This window comes from Mesoplodon densirostris, chromosome X (genome assembly GCF_025265405.1).
Source record: "Mesoplodon densirostris isolate mMesDen1 chromosome X, mMesDen1 primary haplotype, whole genome shotgun sequence".
In the NCBI taxonomy this organism is placed as follows: Eukaryota; Metazoa; Chordata; class Mammalia; order Artiodactyla; family Ziphiidae; genus Mesoplodon; species Mesoplodon densirostris.
In genome coordinates this window covers 20,128,128-20,136,709 of record NC_082681.1, presented here as the reverse complement: position 1 = coordinate 20,136,709, position 8,582 = coordinate 20,128,128, and positions in this window count along the sequence as shown.

Sequence of the window (8,582 nt, the reverse complement as noted above, 5' to 3'; positions counted from 1 at the left end):
TTCAGCTTTGTAGGCCACATATGATCTCTGTTGCAACTGCTTAAATTTACTCTTGTAGTGCAAAAATGACCACAGATAATATGTAAATAGAAGGGTATGGCTGTGTTCCAATTAAACTTTATTTATAAAAGCAGTTAACAAACTGGAGTTTGCCAACCTCTCATCTAAAACCAATTCTTTGGCAGAATCTAATGGTTTGATTAGATGGTTATGGATTTGGAAGACATGAAAGTAGAAAATTGGTAACTAGATTAACCTCTTAATTTGGGGTCCACAGAATCCTAAGTGGCTGGAAGATGGAACATATAATATTATATAATATTGGTTTCCTTAATTATCTTATGTATTTTATATGTTACATGTAAAAATACTACTCTGAGAATGGGTTCATGAGCTTTACCAGACTACCAAAGCCTTTGAAAGCTGAAAATGTTATGAACGCTTCAGAATGGGCCTCGAGAATGAGAACTTTCATGTCTCAAGTAGAATGCATCCTAAAAGGCCTTAGTCTTCATCACAAAGGGACGGTACCAGCAGGGTCAGAGAGAGAAAATCCAGAAAGTTTCTATGCTAGTAAGGGAAATTGCTACCCCATCCATAAACGAAGGGGTCCGGTGCAATCAACCTGCCATAAGGTTAGGGCTAGTCACCACAAAATATGGTACTTTACCAGGGGCTCAGAGTTTGTTGCTGCTGCTGATAAACTGGGTTGAAGTCCATGAGATTCTCTGGTCTTATGTACAGCATCACAGAAGCAGCAGGTCTCATAGGCTGTTGGAAAGGTTACTGAAGACTCAGTTACGGTACCACCTAGGAAACTAACACCTTGCAAGGTTGGGATGCTGTGCTACAGGATGTGGAATCACTCTGAGCCAGCCGACAGTACATATAATGCTGTTTCTCTCATTGTCAGAATACATGAGACTGGGAACCAAGGAGTGGGAAAAGTTACTGGCACCTTTCATGAACCATTAAACCTAATGGTCCATTGACAAAACCTTTGTTTCCCATACTTGCAACTTAGAAGTTGAAGACAGTCGTATCTTAGATAGTCTCTGGAAGTAATGACAACTTCATTACACCAAAAGCCTTGGCAGCAGGTCACCAGACAATGGAAAAGTATGGACAAGAGCAAAAGTATGGAAAGCTGGGAGTATGAATGAGATTATATTCTTGGGGATTCCAAGAACTGTTGTGGGGCTTGGTGTGGAAGGGAACTGGGTGCAAGCAAGTCTAGAGGAATGATGACTGTGACATTCTGACCACATTGTGATTGTTTAAACATGGTAATGGAAGTGTTCTCCATGAAATCTGTGAATTTTACAGTCATACAGCTGAAAGAACCAGGACTTATGTTTTACAATTTATACAGCTGCTTTCATATATTTTTGACCATTTTACTTCTTTTAACTGTTAACATTTTTTGCATCTATGGGAATGTAGACATGTGCTCCCCTATCCATGTTGTACCATCTTTACCTGTAAGATGACAAGGAAAAACCTCAGTCCTCCTCCCGTGTATCTCTTTTACTCTTACTACTAGCACACTCACACTTCTGGCGCCAGATGTGTGGAGGTTTTCCCCCAGCGAGCAAATTCTTTCTGCCACCAGCTGGGCGTCCTAAGATTTAACCCAGTTCTGACACTATCTACCTGGAGATATGTCAGATCCCACAGGTTAAGGGCTCGGTCCCACAAGACTGCCCCCTGACACACACACACACACACACACACACACACACACACACTTCAGATGCCAGTCACAAGCCCAGGTTGTCACCTGTGCTTCTGACCAGCTGGCTATAGATCAGAAGTTCCAACAACCCTCTCTTCGGGTTTGATTAATTTGCTAGAGTGGCTCACAGAACTCAGGGTGACACTTACTTACATTTACCAGTTTATTAAATGATATGATAAAGGATACTGATGAACAGCCAGATGAAGAGATACACAGGGCAAAGTCTGGGAGGGTCCTGAGTGCAGGAGCTTCTGTCCCCATGGAGTTGGTGTATGTCACCCTTCCAGTATGGATATGTTCACCAATCTGGAAGTTCTCCGAACCCCACACTATTGGGATTTTATGGAGGCTTCATTACTTAGGTATGATTGACCATTAACTCCATTTCCAGCCTTTCTCTCTTCTCAAGAGAATGGGGGCGGGGCTGCAAATTCCAAGCTCCTAATTATGACTTGGTCTTTCTGGTGATCAGCCTTCATCTAGGAGCCAGCCAGGAGCCCACCCAGAGCTGTCTCATTAGAACAAAAGACAATCCTATCACCCAGGAAATGACATGGGTTTTAGGAGCCCTGTGCCAGGAACCAGGGAAGAGACCAAGATATATTTTTTCTATTATCTTACAGTGAGCATGTCTCATATGTTACTCCAGGCTGGCGTGGTCTGGGGTAGCATAGATTATAATACAATTTTGTACTCTCGTAGTGTTTACCCTAACAAGAGTCTTAGCTCCTTGAGGACACTGTCATTGTTTTATATCAATGTTACTCAAAGTGTAATCTGTGGACTGCTTGTTACCAGTCCATGCCTAGACAAGTACAGGAATTAAGATTAAGCATTTTAAATTTTTTTTTTTTTTTTTTGCGGTACACGGGCCTCTCACTGTTGTGGCCTCTCCCGTTGCGGGGCACAGGCTCCGGACGCGCAGGCTCAGTGGCGCAGGCTCACGGGCCCAGCCGCTCCGTGGCATGTGGGATCTTCCCAGACTGGGGCATGAACCCGTGTACCCTGCATCAGCAGGTGGACTCTCAACCACTGCGCCACCAGGGAAGCCCTAAGCATTTTAAATTTTTATAGAAATTATACAAGGTAATTTTCATGTCTATAGGATCTTTAAAAATTTTTTTTTTTTTTTTTGCGGTACGTGGGCCTCTCACCGCTGTGGCCTCTCCCGTCGCAGAGCACAGGCTCCGGAAGCACAGGCTCAGTGGCCATGGCCCACGGGCCCAGCTGCTCTGCGGCATGCGGGATCCTCCCAGACCGGGGCACGAACCGGTGTCCCCTGTATCGGCAGGTGGGCTCTCAACCACTGCGCCACCAGGGAAGCCCTAAAATTTTTTTGATTTTTATCTTCTATGACATTGACTTTTTAAATTCTTCTAATAGTTCATTTTTATTGTATTTTATAAAAGTATTGGTCCACTGCAGTTTGGAAATTTTTAGAAACGTCCTTCACCACACATTTTGAGAAGCACTATTTTTTATACCACTTTTTTTTTTAGATTTGAAGCTTTTGAGGAGAAAAGATGGCAGAGAAGAAGGATGTGAAGCTTCTGAGTTTCAGTTTGAGGCCAGTCTTTGTAATTTAATTAGAAAGACTGAAATATGAGTGACAGTATGTGTAAAATATTTCCAATGAAATAATAGGAAGGAAAAGAAAGAAAAAAATAAATCATTTGTGTATATTACCAATATACACCAGTAGCATTACAGACACCATCAGATATTCATTTTAGCTCAGTTTATCTCAGACAATAGACAAATGATAACTTATATCATCTCTTGGTTCTAATGTGAAGTTTTTTATTACAAGGGAGAAAAAGGAATTCCATGTTTGGATTTTGTCCACAAAATAAATTTGTTTTTGTGAACCATAGTTTTTGATACACACAGGTTTACTTTGAAAGACACTTTGTAAAATCCTTTTTTCACTTATGACTTTTAAAATATATTTTTAAAATGATGGATCTTATACTAGTTTAACTTCTGTTTTGCCCGGTATGATGCTGGTTCTTAAATGTATGATTGAGATGAATTAACGCTCTGCTGTATAGTCTTAATGCTGTATTTCACGCATGAACCTAGAATGAAGAAAATTCTGCAAACGGAGTTGTCTCACGAAAAAATGAATATAAGTGATGTCTAATAACTAGACTATTAATTAATTCAACATGTATTGGATGCCTGAGTGCCAGGTACCCGAAGATAGGCCATGGTATGGAAATGTAATTTTAACTTTCTTGCAACCTGGAATCCTCGTATTTTGTACCCCATTAATGGCCAGGTAGTATACCCTTGAAAAAGCTTTTATTTGTCTAATACCAGAAGCCTAGTTCCAAATTCATAATTGTTGAAGAATGAGCTATTCTGGTACACTGAGGATTAACCCATTTCCATATTATAATACATTGTAAGGTAAAAAAGAAAGCAGGAGATAAGACTATATGTACACTACAATTACAAAAGGGTAAAACATGCATATGAAAATAGCCCAGAAGGCAATAAAAATGATAATAGCCGTGTTGGAATAGTGGCACTATGGGCGGTTTTTATTTTCTCTGTTTCTCAAATCTTTTGTAATAAATTATCTTCATAATTAAAAAAAATAGAGGCAGTAGACAGGAACAGACATTTCACAAAAGAAGAAATTCATCTAGTAAGCAAACATAAAAAAAACATTCACACTCACTAGTAAAAGAATATATATTAAAACACCACTGTGGTGCAATTCTTCACCTAATTGGCAAAACAACTTCTTTTAAAAATAAAACTTAATGTCATTGAGGATACAGGAAAATGTTACTCTTATACATTACAGATCACACTGTAAATTGGTTTGACCCTTGTTATGGGTTGAATTGTGTACCCCCAAAACTCATACATTGAAATCCTCAGTCTTAGTACCTCAGAATGTAACCTTTTATATGGAAGTAAGTTTGTTGCAGATGTAATTAAGTTAGGATGAGATGATGCTGGAGTATGGTGGGCCCCTAATCCAATGTGACTAGTGTCCTTAGGAAAAAAGGAAATTAAATTTCTGTTGTTTAAGCCACCCAGTTTGTGGTATTTTGTTATGGCAGCCCTAGCAAACTAATACAACCCTTATATAATGAAAATAGCAAAAAATATGTATTTTTATATATTATATATTATATTTGTATATATAAATGCAAGTTATATGTGAACAACTATGCGTAATGTGGTGAAACTGATTTTTTCTTTCTCTTCTACCATTTTATTTAATGTTTCTATTATTTTATAATGAAAGAAAAGTTAATAAAATGTAAAAATAAGAATAATTTGTTTTTTAATTCCCTTACCAATTCATGGACCAGTAATTGAGAAATATATCTATTTAGTCTCTGAAGGACATTTCAGTTCTGAAATTTTTGATTCTGCAAAAGAGTCAAGACAAAATAGTTTTCTTGTTGGTGTGTTAATATTCCTTGTAGGTTAAAAAACCTTCCAAGGATATATGGATGAAAATTCAATCAGGACCTTATTGCTAAAAGGGACTCAAGTCAAATATACAACTGCAGAAATTGCAGGACTCACTGAATTCCCTGTATCATCCCTGACAGATGCTCATCTGGCCTCTGCCCAAGTATTTACAATGATAGGGAGGTCACTGCTTCTCCAATTAGGCCATGCGTTGTCGCATAGCAATTATAGCTAAAAATCTTCAGTATATTAAGCTGAATTCTGCTTCTCCTTATTGTACCCAGGGTTCCCTCTGCAACAACACAAAATAAATTTATTACCTGATTTATATGGCTCTCTTTTAAATATATGAAGTCTTTTCAGGTCAAATATTTAATTCCTGAAGTTATTCCTTATCTGATATTGTTTCCAGAGGTCCTCTTTTCATGCTTACCTGGTTGTTCCCTAGTCTCTCAGTGTGCTTCAAAATATGGGACAAAAATAAAGTTCTCCAGGTATAAACTGAACAAAGCAGATTACTGTGGAAGAATTATCACAACTGATCTAAAACAAGGCTAAACACTAAAAATTATTATTGCTACTAAATACTTTTCCAGACCCTTTGCGTATATTATCTTATTTTGGTTCTCTCAATCACCATGCATTATTATTCATCATATTTTACAAATAAGAAAATGGAGGCACCAAGAAGTAACTTGCCTAAGATCACACAGTCCAATCAGATCAGTTGAAGTCCAAAGCCATTTCTCTTAACCAGCTCTTAATATGTATCTGTTGAATACACGTTTAATAAATTCTTGTTGAATGAAGAAAGGATTTATATATTTACTCTTTTAGTAATTTTTTGGCCTTGTCCTAATCCTGGCACTTACAAAATTAACAGTAAACTGAAATCCCCAGATGCTCGTCATATAAGCAACCTTTCACTCTCATCCTAAACAGCCTTAGCCCTCATCTCATTAACCTAAATGCAAAAACGTACATTTCTCTCTATTACATATCACCTTGTTGTTTTGGGCTCATCATTATAGCCTGTTGAAATATTTCTGAATTTTGACCGTCATATGGTGCTCTCCTATCTTGTGTCACCACAAATTTAATAAACACACCTTCTCCAATAATTCTTCAGTTTAAAAAAAAGATAATTTTTTTCTAATTTCTATGACATCAACTATTTCTTTTATAGCTACACATTTTATTAATAAAATAAAAGTAATGATAATAGAAAAGCATACTCTGTAATTCAGTTTCAATTATTTCATGTTGATATTCAGCCCTAATGAGGCTGAATCTATGAAATTTTAGAGTAGTGTTTGGAAACGAAGAGAGTGACTTCACCTAATGCAATATAGGAACCGCCAGGTTTATGTAGGATGTCACTTAGGATGCCTGGATTGCAAGTAATAGAAAACTCAAGTCAGCTGGCTTCAACAGTTGTCAGCTTATTAAAGCATATGACAAGGAAAACGGAGATAAGGCAGTTTCAGTATTTCACAGGTTCAACAATATTATCAAGGATTCACATTCTTTCCATTTTCTACTCTGAGGTTCCGTTTGTCTGCTACTCTCCTCATAGCTGCAGAATGGTTACAACACGTCCAGGCACTATGTCCTGGAACAATAATTTCCAAAGGCCAGAAGGGAGGACATCCTTTCCTGGTGCTCCGTTCTAAGACTGAGAAAAGACTTCCCAAAAGGTCTCCAACAGACTTTTCCACATGTGTCATTATCAGAATTATATTACATGTCCGAGGCCTAAGCCTGCCATTAACAAGGATAATGGAATTCTCCTGGCTGCAGACTGGGAGAAAATATTTGTAAAAGACACATCTGATAAAGGGATATTATCCCAAATATACAAAGAACACTTAAACACAATAAGAAAACAAGCAACCTGATTAAAAAACGGACTAAAGACCTTAACAGACACCTTAACTAAACATACTCTTTCTTGCCATACAATCCAGCATTTGTCCCCCTTGGTATTTACCCAAAGGAGTTGAAAACTTATGTCCACACAAAAGCCTGCACGTGATGTTTATAGCAGCTACACATATAATTGCCAAAACTTGGAAGCAACCAGGATGTCCTTCAGTAGGTGAATGGTTACATAAACTGTGGAAGATCCAGACAATGGCCTGTGAAACGAGTTATCAGGCCATGAGAAGACATGCAGGAACCTCAGATGCATGTCACTAAGAGAAAGAAGCCAATCTGAAAAGGCTACACACTGGATGATGCCAACTATATGACATTCTGGAAAAAGCAAAACTATGGAGATATTACAAAGACCAGTCAGTGGTTGCCAGGAGTTGGGGGTCAGGAAGGGATGAATAGGAAGAGCACAGAGGATTTTTAGGGCATTGAAAATACTCTGTATGATACCATAATGAGGGATATGTGTCATTATGCATTTGTCCAAATGCACAGAATGTCCAACACCAAGAGTGAATGGTAATGTAAACTATGCACTTTGGGTGATAAAGATGTGACGATGAAAGTTCAACAGCTGTAACAAACATACCACTCTGGTGGGGGATGTGGGTAACGGGGGAGGCTCAGTTTTGCTGTGAATCTGCCACTGGCAAAGCCCATTAACAATTCCCAGGAAATAAAAAGAGAGTCTGGGTAATAAAATGAAGTCTAACCTTTTTTTTCTTCTCTTTTCCTTTGTGCATAGTCCAGTTTCACTTGCTCATGGGTGGCTGTGTGCAGAGGTCTCGCATCCGGCATTTTGAAGCAGAGTCCCTAGTGTGAAACGGCTGTGCCTAACGCCTCAGCTCGGCGGGTCGTGTGCAGAAGCGCTGCGCACAACGTGGCAATCCAAGATGGCAGCGGTGGACCCTGCGCAGAGAGACACTGCACAGGACACTGCAGTCCAAGATGGTGGCGGCAGGCTGTGTGCGGAAGCGCTGTGCCCGGCACTTGACTCTGGAGTGAGCGCTGTGAGCTGCACGATTGCACCCACCCCATCCGGGAGAACTCCCAGCCCCTCCCCGCTGACAAGAGCCCTATAAAGCAGCCCCGCCCACAGGCGTGTACTCTGCAGCACAAGCTCACACCTGTCGATGCTTTGATCAGAAAATGAAGCTTTCCTTTGCTTCTGAACCGAACTTGGTCTTATTCTGTTGGCTCCAAGGACACCAGGCAGGAGGACCCTTGTTGGAGCCCAGCTCGGGAGGGTCAGTAACAAATCTAAAACTGCTCTAAAAAATAAAATAAGGTTTCTTAAAATTAGGGAATAGTTGATTTACAATGTTGTGTTAGTTTCAGGTGTATGACAAAGTGAATCCATGACACATATACATATATCCACTCTTTTTTAGATTCTTTTCCCATATAGGCCATTACAGAGTATCGAGTAGCATTCCCTGTGCTATATAGAGTAGGTCCTTATTAGTCACCT